The 16,318-nt window shown below is 39.5% G+C and overlaps 1 protein-coding gene across 1 annotated transcript in view; it reads right to left on the reverse strand.

Moving 5' to 3' along the window:
* EML6 (EMAP like 6) overlaps nucleotides 1-16,318 on the reverse strand; it is a 298,693-nt gene that overhangs the window by 116,627 nt on the left and 165,748 nt on the right. The window lies entirely within an intron of this gene.

Consider the following 16,318-nt stretch of genomic DNA (forward strand, 5'->3'; position numbering starts at 1 on the left):
ATGAAATACTAATTTCAGTCTCAAAATATCACCAGACATTTGTCTCAGAGAATTTTATTCTACAAAGGAATAGTTCACTGACTCAATGTCTGCAGGATTTGCTTTTAAAGGGTCTATGTACCCTTTGTTCAAATGCATCCTTCTGGTTCTAAATTAGCAGAAGCCCTTTTATGAGCATGTGCTTACATCGGAAATTTAAGCAATTAAAGCTCTGGAGATCTAATCTCATAATCCCTTGTTACTTATGGCACTCCCTATTCCTGCAGTGTCCTCCCCTGCTATTGCCACATACTGAAAATCTACCCACGCAAAAGTGGAATGTGTTGCCTCAAAAGGTAAAGGTCTCGCCACATCTGGATGCCTTTGTTCAAGCGAAGACTTAAATGACCCCTTGTCAGGTGTGTTGTAGAAGGTACAGGTTGGACTTAATGACCCCTGAGGTACTTGTGAACTCTGAGATTCTGTGATACCTAAATTTCCCAGTTGGACTCAAAAGTCATGACCTCCATATAGCCTTGCTGAAAACATGGCCAGTCCAAAGTGAAGTCTCCTTCCTTTGAACTCTAATAATCATGATCACAAGCATTCTTATAGAGGCTTAATAGTTTACAGAGTGCTTTCTTCAAACATTCTTAGGATGGAAGCAGTGCAAATATCACTGTATTTCATTGGTGAGGAATTAAATAAGAGGCTTGCCCACTGGCATATAGCTAAGTGAGTGGTCATTCTGACTTGTAAGTCAGGTGCTCTGTCTACTGCTTTACAGTCTCTTCTCCAGACCTTTGCCCTTTAAATTTCATTTGTTCATTTGTATTTATTTTCTCATAGAATAAAAGTCCCTTGAACAGTAAGTGTAAGCACAGTAATAACTCATGGTTATACAGCACTTGAAAGTTTACAAAGTATGATCTTCACCATGACCCTTGTGAGGTGGGCCGTGTAAGCATTATTACTCCTGTTTCAAAGATCTTTCAGCAAGCATTTGCTGTATTAAGTATGTCATATGGGAGAGTAGTCACTGTGCTAAGCACTGGGGACAGGGAGTTAAAAGCAAAAAAAAAGTTTCTGCCCTAAAGAAGGAGATAACAAATAGGAACAGAAGTATAAAACACACACACACACACACACACACACACACACACACACACACACACAGAGTAACTTGAGAAGGGACCGTTCTCCCAATTACCCAGCTCCATAAATTTGGTTTCATCCTCTGCTCTGCTGTCTCTCACCTCCCATACCCAATCTGTTCCCAAATTTTAACATTATATCTTCATCACATTTTGTGTATATATCCTCTTTTCCCTGTTCCCACTGCCGCCACCCTAGCTCAGGCCCCCATTACCTCTTACCTATACTATTTATTGCTTCCTAACTGGACTCCCTGTCTTAAGTATTCCTTCTCTAAGCCATCCTCCACTTACTGCCATGGCAATTTTTCTAACTTACAGTTCTGACCATGTCACCCTCCTGTTCAATAAACTCTAATGGATTCCTATTACCACCAGCATCAGATATAAACTCTTCTATTTGGCATTTAAAGTTCCTCACAACCTGGCCCTTTCTACTTTCTAGTCATCTTCCTCTTTATCCCCTACATGCATTCTATCATCCAGTGACAGTGGTTTACTTTTTGTTCCTTACACGTAATACTGTGCCTCTCCACTGGCTATCTGTCATGCCTATGATGGTTTGCCCCTATATTCTGCCTCTTAGTTTCCCCATCTTCCCTCAAGACTCAGCTCAAATCTTACCTTTTGCAAGAGGTCTTCCCCAGTCTCTGCATGAGCTGATACTTTCCTCCTCAGATTATTTTACAGTTAATCTGTATAGGTCTAGTTATTGACATGTCATCTTTTTTGATTAGATCTCCTTGAGGGGCTGTTTTTACCTTTCTTTGTATCCCTAATGCTTAACACATCTCCAGGTAAGTTATTAATAAGTGTTGACTGACTGACTGACTGATGTAGGAGCTTAAGAGAAAAAACTAGGTCCAAATATACAGATGATAATTGAACCCATGGAAGCTGATAAAAATCACCAACTGAAAAAATATATAGAGGAAAAACGAGACAGCCAGGACAGAATCTTGAGGCACACACACAATACATATGAGATGGATGATAAGCCAGAAAAAAGGACTGAAAGAAAAAAAATGAATAAATAGGAAGAAAAAATCAAGAAAAGGAAAAACCTAGACAGGAGTGAGTAACCAGGAGTGGAGAGTGGTCAACAGTATCAAATGATGCTATAAAGGATTGAGAAAATGCTGTTAGATCTGACCATTAAGAGATCATTGATAGGTTGGGAGAGAGTAGTTCCAGGTGATCTGTGAAGTTGGAACCTAAGTATAGATGTCGGTTTGTTTTTTTCAAAGAGTTTGTCTGAGAAAAGGAGGAGGTATAGGATGACAGTTAACAGAGATGATAGGATCTGCTGGAGGGATTAAGGATGGGAGAAAGAAGTATGTTTATGAATGTTGGTAGCAGGGAAGGAACCAATAGATAGTGGTGGAAGATGAGAAAGAGAGAAGTGAGATGATATTGGTGGGAATCTGCTGGAGAAGATGGAAGAGGATGAGTCATGGCTACTTGGTTTGGCCTCAGTGATAAGAGGCATGAAGGAGGAAATACTTAGTGATGATATGAAGGAATTGTGGGGTGAGGGGAAAGGGAATAGAGAGAGAGCTTTCTTGGGAAAGCATGAGGTGAGGTCTTTGGTGAGAGGATGCTGTGGGAGACTTGTGTAGAATAGAGAGCGTTTAGAAGAGTCACTGTAAAGAATGCAGTAGGGAATCAGGGACAACTAAAACAATTATTTTGCTGCAGTGAGAGTCCGGTTGAGGTTGGATAATAGAGATTTGTGGTGTATTCAGTCAATACAGCACTTCCTTCAGCTCAGTTCAGTAACACAGGAGTAGCAGAAGAGGTGCATGTTGGGTATAATCCAGTCCTAGTGTTTGGAAAGATAGAACCAATGACAGAACAAAGGAGTAAGAGGGTCGAGAGGGAAGCATAGGATATAGTTGAATTGGTTCGCTGAAGGTTCAAGATTTGAAAGGGATGAGAGTATGCACAGAGTAGGGATGAGCTCTGAGAAAGTATCAAGAAGTGGAGGGATTGGAAAACAAAACAAAACAAAACACTGAGATTCATGACTTTCTCAAGGTCACCCAGATAACAACAAAGGCAAGACTTGAACTTGGGTTTTTCCATCTTCAAGTCCATTCATCTTTCCACTCTTACCGATCTTTGTATCCTCAACAGAGAGTATATTGTCTTATGGTACAAAGTACCATAAGACTTAAGGCTGACTGCAGGACTTGATGTAGGCTTAGCTATGCCCAAAGCAGTGTCTGAGGATCAAATGAGATAATATTTATAAAGTACTTTGCACAGTCCCAGGCTCATGAAAGGTGCTTAACCAATGTTTGTTTCCTTCTCCTCCCAGAGAGGTAATCTAATGCCATTTTATTGACAGAAGTGTTTGCATATCTTATATACGTAGAGTCACTGCCAGGAATTATATCCTCAATTTATGAAGTCATTTTAATGCATTTGTGTGTCTGTTTCTTTGCAAGATTTTGTTACAATGTCAGTGTGATATGCTATCCTGCAGAATTTTCAGAGTAAAGAATATGCATCCCAACAAATCAAATGAAACTACTGATTGATGCTTAATTATGTTCCATCATCAATATAATCATCTAGTCAAGAAACAAAAATCAACATTCATTGGATATGTGGTATCTGCAGGGTACCATGAACAGTTCTGGAAAGACAATGGATAGAAGACACAGTCCTTTTAGTCACAGGCTCATGAGATCGTAGCTCTAGAGCTGGAAGAGGTCTCTAAGGTTATCTAGTTTAATCCTTCTTTTTATATATATTTTTTGTATATATTCAACATCTCAACTCCCTTAGCTTCCTCTCTACTCTGACTGGAAGGCTGGATGCTGGAGCACTAAACACCCCGTAAAACTTGTCTTTATTGAGGGATAGGAATCTGAACTTTCCAGCTAACTCTACTTCCCATCATTGTCTCTGATTGGTATGGACATCCATGTCCCTAGGCCAGGTACCCTTTGTTTCCTTCACTCTCCTCCCCACACACTCTGCTTTCTAGCTTCCTTTTGGGCATTACTTTCCCTTGGAGGGCAGGCACCATGTTTCTTTTTCTTATTTGTACCCTGCAGCATTCAGCACAGTGCCTGGCACATAATGAATGTTGACTGAATTATATATGAGGTTTCTGAGGACTAGGAAGTTTAAATGGGTTTCCCAAGATCTTAGAGAACCACGGGATTCAAATACAAATCTTTTGAATCAAAAGCTAGTGCCTTTTCCACTGTATTGAGAAGAGAGTATATACATATAAAAAGATATAGCCATCAAAGTAGCATATAGTATAGTCAATGCTAAACTAATGGCATGGACTGCAGGAGTTCAGTGAAGGAAGAGGTTGCTGGGAGTAGGGAAGTTCGGGGAATGTTTCAGAGAGAAGGGTGGACTACAGTTAGTCTTTGAAGGAGGACTCATATACATTGACAAAAGAACGGACTTTTCAGATAGGTAGAATGTGTTGATGCATGTGTGTATATATTTATATCTATGCATTAACAAAAGCCATGTAGCATTTCCTTAGTGATATTCCATTTATAGTAACACTTTACCTTGTTATCTCAGGGCAGAGATTCTGTTTGCCCAAGTGGCCAAATTACATTGAATTGGATTCTAGGTCCAGATTATATAGTTCATTCCAGACTGCAAAGATCAATTCCTTCGGTTCTACTCAGGATCCCAAAAGAATATTCCAAAGCATCCCCTCCCAGTGGGTAGACCAGTTTAGTCACACTAAGTGGAGGAGCCAAATAACCAGTTTAATCACTGAGGTGGGGGAAGAGGGGGAGGTTTCCGGAGGACTGTTACATTTACATTGCCTACTTAACTTAATCAGCAGGATGTATCCTCTCTGCCTTAGTCAGAGACACTCATCCACCCACATGTGTTCAAGCTGGAATGCTCACAGTCATCTCCCTCTTTTCCCGGCTCTAATGTTGGTCAGTTTAAGACTTCCAGACACCAAGATAATCCACAAAATTCATCGTCTTCTGACTTAAAATCAAGAGGTGATTATTAGGAATCAAAATTACCTTGATGTTTGTCCCGAGAAATCAGGATTCAGTCCCCAAAGAATGAAAATTCTTCCAAGACAGAGACAGTTTTGTTTTTGTCCTTGCATCAATGCTGTGCCCAATTCAGGTGCTTGGTGAATGCCTGTTATCATTTGTTTCACATTAAGACTATGGATGTTTTAATGTACTAGAACATTTACTTATATTCTTCTGATACCTTTGTATGGTTCCCCTCTGAAATCTAAGCGGTAGTTTTCTAAATGCAAGAGGTAGTTAGGTGGTACGTTAGGTAAGATCATGCTAGGTTTAGAGTTAGGCAGATCTGAGTTCAAATTTGGCTTCAGATACTTAACTAGTTGCGCAACTCTGGACAAGTCACTTAGTGTTTGTGGCCCAGTTTCCTCATCTATAAAATTGGGACAATAGTAGTACCTACCTTCTAGGGTTGTTGTGAGGATCAAATGTGATATTAATTCTAAAATACGTTGCAAACCTTAAAACAGCATATAAATGTTAGCTATTATTAATATTATTCTGTCAACTAGTATTCATTAAGCATTCACTGTGTGTCAACATAAATACAGGCAGAAGGAAAAGCAATTCTTAACCTCAAGAAACCTCAAAGAACAGAAGGAACCTCAAGGAAGCTGAAAAAAAGGAGGGGGGAAAGTATCTGGCCCAGTTGCATGCCAGAGGAAGGTATAAGTGAACTCTGGAGAGTTCAGCCAGGCCTGAGTTGGACCCCTTCCTTAAAAGAAGTTTTCTCTGACAGAAATATCCCAGAGAAAGTTCTCTGAGTGATGAAATTCTGAAGAGATTTTGACATCATCTTTATATGTTTGAATCAATTTTTAACTGTTCTGATATTAAATGAGGAAGATATAAATCTTATTTTCCCAAGGAGGTGTGACAAAACTTAACAGTTGCTTCAGAAAATGACTGCCTTCTCCCTGTATCTGCTCCAATAAATTATAATACGATGAAGTATTGTTTGGAACTCAGTTGAAAGCATACAAATATTGAGGGAAGAAGAAAAAAATCAGGCTGTTCAGTTTTATAATCTAAGTATTTTCATAAAACATTAAAATATTTCATTGCCAACATGAACCCATGTACCCTGTTCTATGGGGGCTGAGTCTTGATTTCTCGGGACATTCACCAAGGTCATTTTCATTTCTTATAATCCCTTTTTGATTATAAATCAGAAGATGGAATTTTGGGGATTATCTTAGTGTCTGGGCAGCACACAGGGCTAGGAATGATTTTCCCTTTCAACTTCATTTCACTAGAAGCGCCATCCTGCCGCCTATATTTTAGCAGTGTAAACTGAAGGCATTTTAAGAACACTTCACCGAAATGATGTGGTGCCAACACATCTTGGAAAATATTTCTTTGCTAACATGAACCCGTGTGCCAATTTCTTTTTCAAGAAATGTGTTTTGGTCCGTGCTATTTAGAGCTAGCCAGCAGATGGTGCTAAAGAGCAACCTCCTTTATTTTATTTTATTCTATTTTATTTTAATTTAATTTAATTTTTTTTAGAAAGCTCCCCAAACCTTCAAGTCTTAATATGTGCTTCCCAGCCTCTTATCCCTGCCTTCCATTCAGAGCATGGTCTGAAGCATACCGTACTTCCAGCATCCTCTGCAACAGTAATAAGAGTTGTGAGTAAGAAGTCCCAAATATTACCACATACCATCCTTCTTTTCCCAGGGACAGGGCTGCTTATTTCTGTTTTTATTTTGAAGTCAGGCTAATGAAATTGACCATTTGGTTTCTATATCTAACAGTACTTGGCAGGAATGAAGCATTACGCTATAAGAGTAGCTTTGGGAGATTACAGGATCATAGAATGTCAGTGGGTAAGGGGGCTCCAGCTCCCATCTCCTCCAACCTGGCCTTCAAGGACAATTCCTTGATAATAACATCTAATCTTTGTTTGAAGACCTTCGGTGAGGGGCAGCCACCATATCCTGAGACAACCCATGCCCACTTTGAGCATAGCTCTGATTGTCGGATAGTTTTTCCTCATTTCAAGGCCCATTTAAAAAAAAGTTTTATTGATCCATTTTGGTTTTATGTTAAAAAATCCTTTTACAGATTCTTCCCATTTCATGAGAGGTCTCTTGTAAAAAAGTCAAACAGTTAAGCAAAAGTAATAGATGCTACAGTGACCTCATCTGAAACTGTAGGCAACATGTCATTTGTCTCTTGGCAGTTTCTATCTGTTGTTCCTAGTTTTGCCCCATGGTGCCCAACAGAGCAGTCTAACATCTTTTTGGTACAAATGACCTTCAAATGATGAAAGAAAACAATTCTGCCACCTCTCCTCCCCTCTCTCAATTCAGTATCCTGTTTTCTAGCCTAAACCTTGAGAAGGATTCTGTCAATTCCCTTTCTCCTTACAGTAGCAAGCACAGAGGAGGGAATGGCAAGTTTTAAAAATAGAAGTTTTTTTTTTTTTTTAATGCAACTGGTCCCTAAGAAAGGGCCGCTAGGTGACATGGTGGATAGTTTTAATCTTGGAATCGGAAAGATTCATCTTCCTGAGTTCAAATCTGACCTCAGACAATTACTAGCTATGTGACTCTGTTTGTCTCAGTTTCCTCTTCTGTAAAATGAGCTGGAGAAGGAAATGGCAAACCATGGGGTCAGGAAGAGTTGACGTGACTGAAATGACTGAACAGCTACAATGACAACAACTCCAGAATAAGGAGATGGGGGTTGTGGGTGGAATATGCCTTAAGCCGCTGGTTGCCTACTAACACCTTAGCTACCAGTGACACTTCAGGAATAATTAGATCACAAATATAGAGGAGGCAGCATCACTTAGCCTAGGATAGTGGATAAAGAGCTGGAATCTGAACCTGGTAGACCTGGGCTCAAATCCTTTTTCTGACCCATATTAGCTATATAACCTTGGGCAAGTCACTTATCCTTTCATTGTTCTAGGCAACTCTCTGAGGCTATAAGTTGTACAGAAGTTGATTACCTGAGGGGGCAGAGAAAATTCCTCCTCAAGGATCCCCTTCCACCCCTAAGACACCAAGGAACCACACTTATGGTTCTGCTTCTTAACTCTAAAAAAGCAATGCTTGGATAGCAGCTAAGAGGATAAGGGTGGTTGTGGAGGGAAGCAGGGAGAAAAGAGGGAGCAAAGGGAAATGGAAGGGGGTTGGAGAGCACCAAAGATAACTTTCACTTTCTTTGTAATTTCAACCTGAGTATGCTGCTTAAAATCATCCCATGTGCTTACATACCCCTGCATTAATACAATTATCTACTCTACTGAATTATTGTCAGTCAGAACCCAATAAATGTACCGTACATCAGCCACATTTCTCTTCAGCAGACATTGCTACTGTACATCTTTTTCTCTAGATGGGGTAAATAAAAGGCAGTTCTAGGCACAGAGAAGGTAGTGGTTCAATAAAAAAAACTTGTTGAATTGAGCTGAACTGAATTAAGTATGTTTATCATCAATAGATCATCAAGTTCCAGACCAACCTGAAAGTCTATGTAGCAATGGTAGTCTGACCTTCTATAAAGCCAATATTGACTTCTTGTAAATATTCCTATCCAGCTTCTTAAGCAGTTTCATCAGCATGATGAAATCAGCTTGACTTTAATTCAAACTTAAATTTAAATGGCAAGTCAGGATAGCCACTAGGATGGCCTATCAATAATTAAGGACTTTATTGTAATGACTCTGTCATACTTAAAATGGATGAATGAACAAGATGACCAAGGCTGCTGCACTGTGGGGAGCTTAAATGAGACAAGTGAGAACAGAATCAATCAGTAAGTCAATCTCAGCATCTAGTAAGGGTCAGACCCAGTGCTAAACGTTGGGGATATGAAGAAATATAAGGACAATCCCTACTCTCATGGAGCTCAAGTACAAGTGAAAAAGAAATACTTTAAAGGAACAGTGAGGCACAACTTCAAATTAAGGTATATAGCAAGGTGAAGTCTTAGAAACCCTACCAGCCCCAAATGAAAGAATAGATACAACCACAAACTAAATAAAGCGTAATTATCATGTGAAAGGGCAGAGCTGCTGGTCAAATACATAGCCCACCCCAACTTTCTCATCTCTTGCTCACTTTTTAATCTGCTTTCATTCTGGCTTCCAATTCCCTCACTACTAAAAGTGATTTATTCAGTGTTATCCATGATTTGTTGTAGTTGTTTAATTGTTTTCCAGTTGTGTCCAATCTTCATGACCCCTTTTTTGGAGTTTCTTGGCAAAAATACTCAAGTGGTTTGTTATTTTCTTCTCCAGCTCATTTCACAGGTGAGGAAATAAAGACAAATAGGATTAAGTGACTTACCCAAGGTCTCGCAGCCAACAAGTATCTGGGGCCAGATCTGAACTTGGGTCTTTTTGACTCTAGGCCTGGCACTTTATCCACTGTGCCACCTAGCTGCCTCATGAGCCAGTTAGTATCAATGGTTACTTAACAGCTCTATCCAGTGGCCTTTTCTCAGTCCTCATTCTTCTTGTCTTCTTACTTCTGACGCTTGTGACAAGCCCCTCCTCCTGGCTACTCCTTCCATAGCTTTCCTGACTCTGTTTTCTGCTAATTATTCTCTTACCTGTTTGACTTTTCCTAATTCACCTTCAGGGGAGCATCATTTAAATCTCAGTCCCTAACTGTGGGTGTAGCTCAGACTTTTTTCCAGAACATTCTTCACTTCACTCTCCATCTTTTCACTATTGGTGATCTTGTCCCCTTCTCTGGGTTCAATGATCCTTCTCTATTTAGATAATTCTAAAATCTAGATCTCTAGCTCTTCATCTCTCTCCCAGATCTTATATTCATCAATGACCCACTAAGCATCTCCAACAAGATACATCTCACACTCAAGGGAACTCATTATATTTCTTGCTAAACTGACCTTTCCTATCAATTTCTCGATTTCTTTTTAGGGCAGTAGCATTCTTCCAAAAATCACTCAGGGCTGAAACCTCAAGTTTACCTCTTCACCCTCCCTCATTCTCCATATCCAAATATTGGCCAAGTTTTATTCACTGTAACCCTAAAAAAATCTCTTAGGTCTATTTATTCCCTTTTGTCTACTCATATAATCACTATCCTGGTTCTGACTTTCACTTCTCTCCTGATTAATTGAAGTAACCCCCTAACTCCCTTCTTGCTCTCTTACCACCCCCTTTTTAAATATATTTCTCCCCTTTCCAAACCATCTTCCATGTCACTGCCAAATAATCTTAATCCATCAGTCTAACTGTCACTCTCCTGCTCAAGTTGCTTAGGTGGCTCCCTGTCAACTTCAGGACAAAATAAAAACTCTTTATCTTACGAAAGCCATGGACAATCCAGTTCCATACTGTTTTTCTGGGCATTTCACATTATTCTCCCTCAAACACTTTACATTCTAGACAAATCAACCTGTTTCTTACCTTACACAGTCACATTTCCCTCCACATACTTTATGATCCAGCAAGACTGACCTTCTGGTTCACACTCAATATTCCATCCCTGACTCCAGCCTTTTTCACTCCGTCTCCCATGCATGGGATGTTCTCCTTCCTCATCTCTGCGTCCTGGCTTTCCTGGCTTCCTTCAGGATTCAGCACAAATCTCACCTTCTGCATGAGGACTTGCCCTGCCTCCTCCTGATTTCTGAAATGCTTCTCCTCATCTTTACCTCTTAGAATCCCCAGTTTCCTTCTAGGCTCAGCTCAAGTACTATCTTCTACACTCCGCCCCTTTGCCCAGGCTTTTAGTGCCTTCTCACTCTGGAAATTATGTGTATTTATCTTCCCGTCATTCCTCTATTCAAAAATCTTCCATTGTCTGTTGACTCTAAAATATAAACTCTCAGGTTGGCATTTAAGGCAAGCCAAAATCTATCTCCCACCTATCTTTCTGGTATTATTTCATTTTACTCCTTCACGTGTTCTCTGTGTTCTTACAGTTCTGTGTTTGTACAATATTTGCAGACTGTTCTTAACAGTTATTTCCCACACATGACATCCCGTCTCCCACCTCCATGCCTGGGGCACAGATATGCCCCCTATGTCTCAGCAATCCCTCCTCACTTCTTCCTTAAAACTCCCTAGCTTACTTCAGGCTATGATAGCTGCCAGTTCAGCACAAGACCTTTCCTGAGCCCCCAAATTACTTTTCCCTCTTGATATTACTTTGTATTATGTGCATATGCTTGGCATTTAGTTACCTACATATTTCATGTCTGCATAAGATATTGAATGTAAGCTCCTTGAAGTCAAGGACAATTTTGCTTTTTGACTTTGTGTCCCCAGAAATTAACATAGTGCTTTTGCACACAGTAGGTACTTAATAAATGGCAAATGAACTAAACTGGTAAGGGGATATGGTGACTGCCGTCAGTATCATCTTCCAGAAAGAACAGCAGTATTCAGAATCAAGCCAATATGATAAAGAAGGTACAGTTTATTTACCAAAGCCTGTCACGGAGCCTTTAGAAATGAATTATTCCAAAGAAAGATCTAGTCAGTCAGTCTTTTACTCGTCTGACACCACTTCCCACTTTGTTTATCTCTGAAATGCAACATCACACCGTACGTGTTTCTTTGCTGAACACCTCACGTCACTCTAGTGCCTACATTGTGTTTGCAGGCAGCTCCTTACAGCTGGGAGCAGAATAGCTTGCTGGCTCTGGCCAGCCTTGGCTCTGGCATTCACTGCTCCAAGACTACTGAAGTCAGAATTGTACATTCATTTATCTACAGTATGAAATAACTTGCACAGGAAAGCATAACATAAGAGGAAATGGCAGACGAGATAGGGAAAGAAACTTTAGAGATGAAATAGGATGGGGGAGAAATAGATATAGTGAGAGACCCACTGCAAGAGAAAAGAAGGAGGATAGAATGTATCTCTTTGATCTTTTTATATGAGTTCTCTCTGAGCAGGGATTATGTATGGATTTTTAATATCTATACAATACCCAGAAGATTGTAAGGAAAGAAAAGAGATAAAGCAAAAAACCAAAATGAATAATGCCTTGAGAAGGACAAATACGGAAGATACAAAGACAAAATGAAAGAGCCTTGACCCTCAAGGAGGTCACATTCTATTGAGAGAAAAAAAATACATAGAAATAGAAGCATATACTAACATATATGTAATGTATATCTTCATATGCATATGTGTGTATATGTGTATATATATATATAACATAAACTTTATGCATACATATATATATATATATATATATATATATATATATATATATATATATATATATATATATATATATATATATAACATAAATCCAAGGGATTTTTTCTTAAGTGGGGGAAGGCACTTGTAGCTAGGAAGGATCATGAAAGGCCTTATATAGGAGATAGAATCTCTGCTGAATTTTGAAGGAAGTTAGAGATTCCTAGAGGTAAGAATGAGGAGGGACTGTATTCCATTCAAAGACGTGGAGATAGGAAGTAGAATGAATGTCTTGTGCGAATAAGACCAGTTGGGCTACACCGTAAAGGGCAGAAATTAAGGCACTGAAAAGCAGGAAAGGTAAGTTGTAGCCAAGTTGCCAAAGACTTTAAATGTCAAAGAGAGGAGTTTATATTTGGTCCTAGAGGCAGGAGAGCCACTGGACTTTCCTGAGCAGGAGAATGATATGGTTAGAACAGTGCCTTAAGAATGTCACTTTGATAGCTGTGTGAAGGTGAAACTGGAGGAATGATAAGTATGAGGAAAACCAAGAAAGAACCAGTATGATGAAAACTAAAGAGGAGAGACCATCTAGGAAATGTGATCAACAGTGCCAAGTGCACAGAGGACAAGAAAGGTGAAGACTGAGAAGCGATCATTGAATTTGACAATTAAGCCATCTTTGGTATCTTTGGAGAGATCAGTTTTGTTTGAGTGATTAGGTCAAAAGACCTAATTATATAGCATCAAGATATTACTCTCAAGAGGAAAGGAAATGAAACCAAATGAGTACAGACTCTATATTCTAGGACTTGGGCTGTGAAAGAGAGAGGAGATATTGGTATGTCTCTAAATGAAAGGAAGGAAGGAAGGGAAAAAGGAAGGAAGGAAAGAAAGAAAGAAGACAGGAAGGAAAGAAAGAAGGAATTAAGGAAGGGTGAGAAGAAGGGAAGGCAGGGTAAGAGAGGGAGAGATAGAGGATAAAAGGGAAGAAGAGGAAGAAGGAAAAGAAGGAAGGAGGGAGGAAAGAAGAAAATGAAAAGGAAGGAATGAAGGAAACAAAGAATAGATGTATGCATATGTTTCTGGAAGGCAGTGTTCAGCAACAGAGTCTGAGGAATGTTGTTACTCCATTATTACTTAGATTATCATATTAAGATCCAGGCCATGCTATTTCAAGACTCAGCCTTGCCATTAGCATAATGACTGGACAAATATAAAAACTCAACTCTACCTCCTCACCACTCACTCCACCAACCCCTTGCACATTGCTTCTATGTTCACCATTTTATCAAACATGATCTCTAAAAGGTTACCAAATATTTCCTAATAGCCAGATATAATGGCCTTTTGTTCAGCTCTGATCCTCCTTCCTTCCTCAGTAGCTACTAACTCCTTTTGAATGCTACCTTCCCCCTTGGCTTCAGAGATCCCTCATTTTTCTGATTTGTCTCATATCTGCTCTTTCTATCACCTTCACTAATTTGTCACCCTCTTCTTGACTACTTAATGTTCCCTGAGTTCTGTCCTCAGACCTCTTTTCTCTCTACATTCTCTCCCTTGCCCATCTCATTCATTCCCACGGTATAAATTCCCCCTTCTTTGATGACTACCAAATCTCTCTCCCTGGTCTGGGTCTCTCTTTTGAGCTCCAGATCCACATTTTCGATTGCCTACAGGACATCTCCACCTGCACATTCTAACAGCACCTTAAAATTGAGCTTACTATCTTTCCTCCTAAGCGTGTTCCTTTTTCTGATATCGCTAGTTCTACTGTTGCCACCATTTATGCAATGTCTCATATTTGAAACTTTGGTCTTTTTTTTACTCTTTTTGCAATCAGTTCCCAAGGTCTATTGATTCTTTTTCTGCAAGAACTCTCACAACTATTCCTTACTTTCTATTCATATGGACACCACCATAGTACAATCCTTCATTGCTTCTCGGTTGGCCCATTTCTAAAGCTTCCTGGCCCATCTTTCTGTTACCACTTTCTTCTTCCTTTACTCCAATCTTTATGATATTTTTCCAATGCATAACTCTGGTCTGGTCACTCCTCTGCTTGAGACCTTTCAAAGACTGCCTGTTGTTTGCTATTCTACTTCTGGCTTCAATAGGAAAGGGGATGAAAGAAAGACTTGAATCAAAGAAGTAAGAAAAGAAGCAAGAGAACTAGCTAGTATTTATATAGCCCTTCAAGATTTATAAAGCAATTTACATGTATTTTCTCATTTTATCTTCATATCAAGCTTAAGTGGTATAGTGGATAGAGTGCTAGGCTTGGCATCAGGAAGTTCAAATTTGGTCTCAGATACTTTCTGTATGATCCTGGGCAAGTCACTTAACCTCTGTCTGCCTTAGTTTTTCCAACTGTAAATTGGGGATTATAATAGCACCTACTTTCCAGAATTGTTGTGAGGATCAAATGAGATACTATTTATAAAGTGCTTAGCACAGTACCTGACACATACTAGGCACTTAATAAATCCTTATTTCCTTTATCTGACAATTCTGTAAGGTAGGTACTATTTGAAGATTACTAACTTGATTCCCAATTTACAGATGGGGAACTGAGGTCAAGAGAGTTTAAGTGACTTACTCAGGATTGCACAGTCAGTAAGTGTCCAAACCAGGATCTGGAACTCAGCATTTTCCTGACTTCTGGTCCTAGAACTCCCTACATCTACTATACTACCTACTTACCCAATGTAAATTGAATCTTGGAGGGCTCTGGAATTCTGAAGGTCAAAGATTGAATTTGAGGAATGGAAATTTTGTAGTCGTGAAGGAGGAATTTAAGGATATCATGCTACAGGAGAAAGGGGAGATCTAAGGAGAAAAGCTAGAACTGAAGGAAAAAGATTCCAGGACAAGGAGTATTCAAGCAGAGAGAATTGAAAAGGAGAGGAAGAAAGAGAAGGAGAAAAGAAGAGGAAAAAAAGAGAAAGAGGGATCAAGGAGAAGAACGTTGTTAAGACAAGTAAGATAAGGGAGGATGTTCATAAGTAAAGACGAGAGAAAGGAAATTAAATATGGCTGTCCAAAACCTAATAAAGTGAGAAAATTCTAATAACAAGTTACTCTGCTCTGGAGTTGGAGAACCCCTCAAAGCAATACATCAGTATTTGTTCTTGCCAGGGAAGCTTCTAGGAGAAAGGTCTTTTAGAAAATATAGAGAGCCAGGAGGAGTTTGCAATGGCATTCATAGGGCGTATGATATTTTTATTTCTGCCACAGCCAAGTTATTAGTGAATATGCTCAATGGACTAGCTGCTCTCCCTTCTAAGAGAGAAAACTAAAAGGCCTTAGAAATAATTTTACACACTCCAGATTATCATGGAAAAAGAAATATTCCATTAAAAGTAGAAGGGGTTCAATATTAAACAAAAAAGGATCTGGAAAAAGGAAATGCACGTCAAGAGGATGGATGTGGAAGAACGTGACATAGAGGAGAAAGAAGATAGCCATTGCACACTTGGAGCATAGCAACTGCTATTGAGCTCTTCCTGAAAGGGGAACCTGTGCCTTCTGAGGAGGAAGTAGTTACTTCTCTTCCAAGGAGTATGATGAGGGTCTACAGTTGAGTAATTATCAGAAGAAGAAGAGAAAGGTAGTGATGGTTGGAGACTCTCTGCTGAGGTGGACTGGGACAATGCTCTGATGACAAGAGAATGGAATGCCATCTTGCCAGAGCACAAATTCCAGACTTGGCAGAGAACCTCCCAAAGTTTATCAGAACAGATGGCTGCTACCTACTTTTGGTGATTCACCTGAGCACAAAATGATTTGGCCAGATGGGAAATGCAAAGAGCACTGCTAAAGATTGCAAAGTGTTAGGCAACAAATAGAATACTTGAGGGGCACAGATGACATTTTCATCATGAGTGCCCATCAAATGTAAGAGATTGAAATGAGGAAGACTTGAGAGGTGAAACTCAGGTTAAGAAGATAGTTATTGAGAAAGCAATTTAGATTTCTAGACCATAACTTAAAAGATTAAAATGGAGAG

This window comes from Notamacropus eugenii, chromosome 1 (genome assembly GCF_028372415.1).
Source record: "Notamacropus eugenii isolate mMacEug1 chromosome 1, mMacEug1.pri_v2, whole genome shotgun sequence".
Taxonomy (NCBI): domain Eukaryota; kingdom Metazoa; phylum Chordata; class Mammalia; order Diprotodontia; family Macropodidae; genus Notamacropus; species Notamacropus eugenii.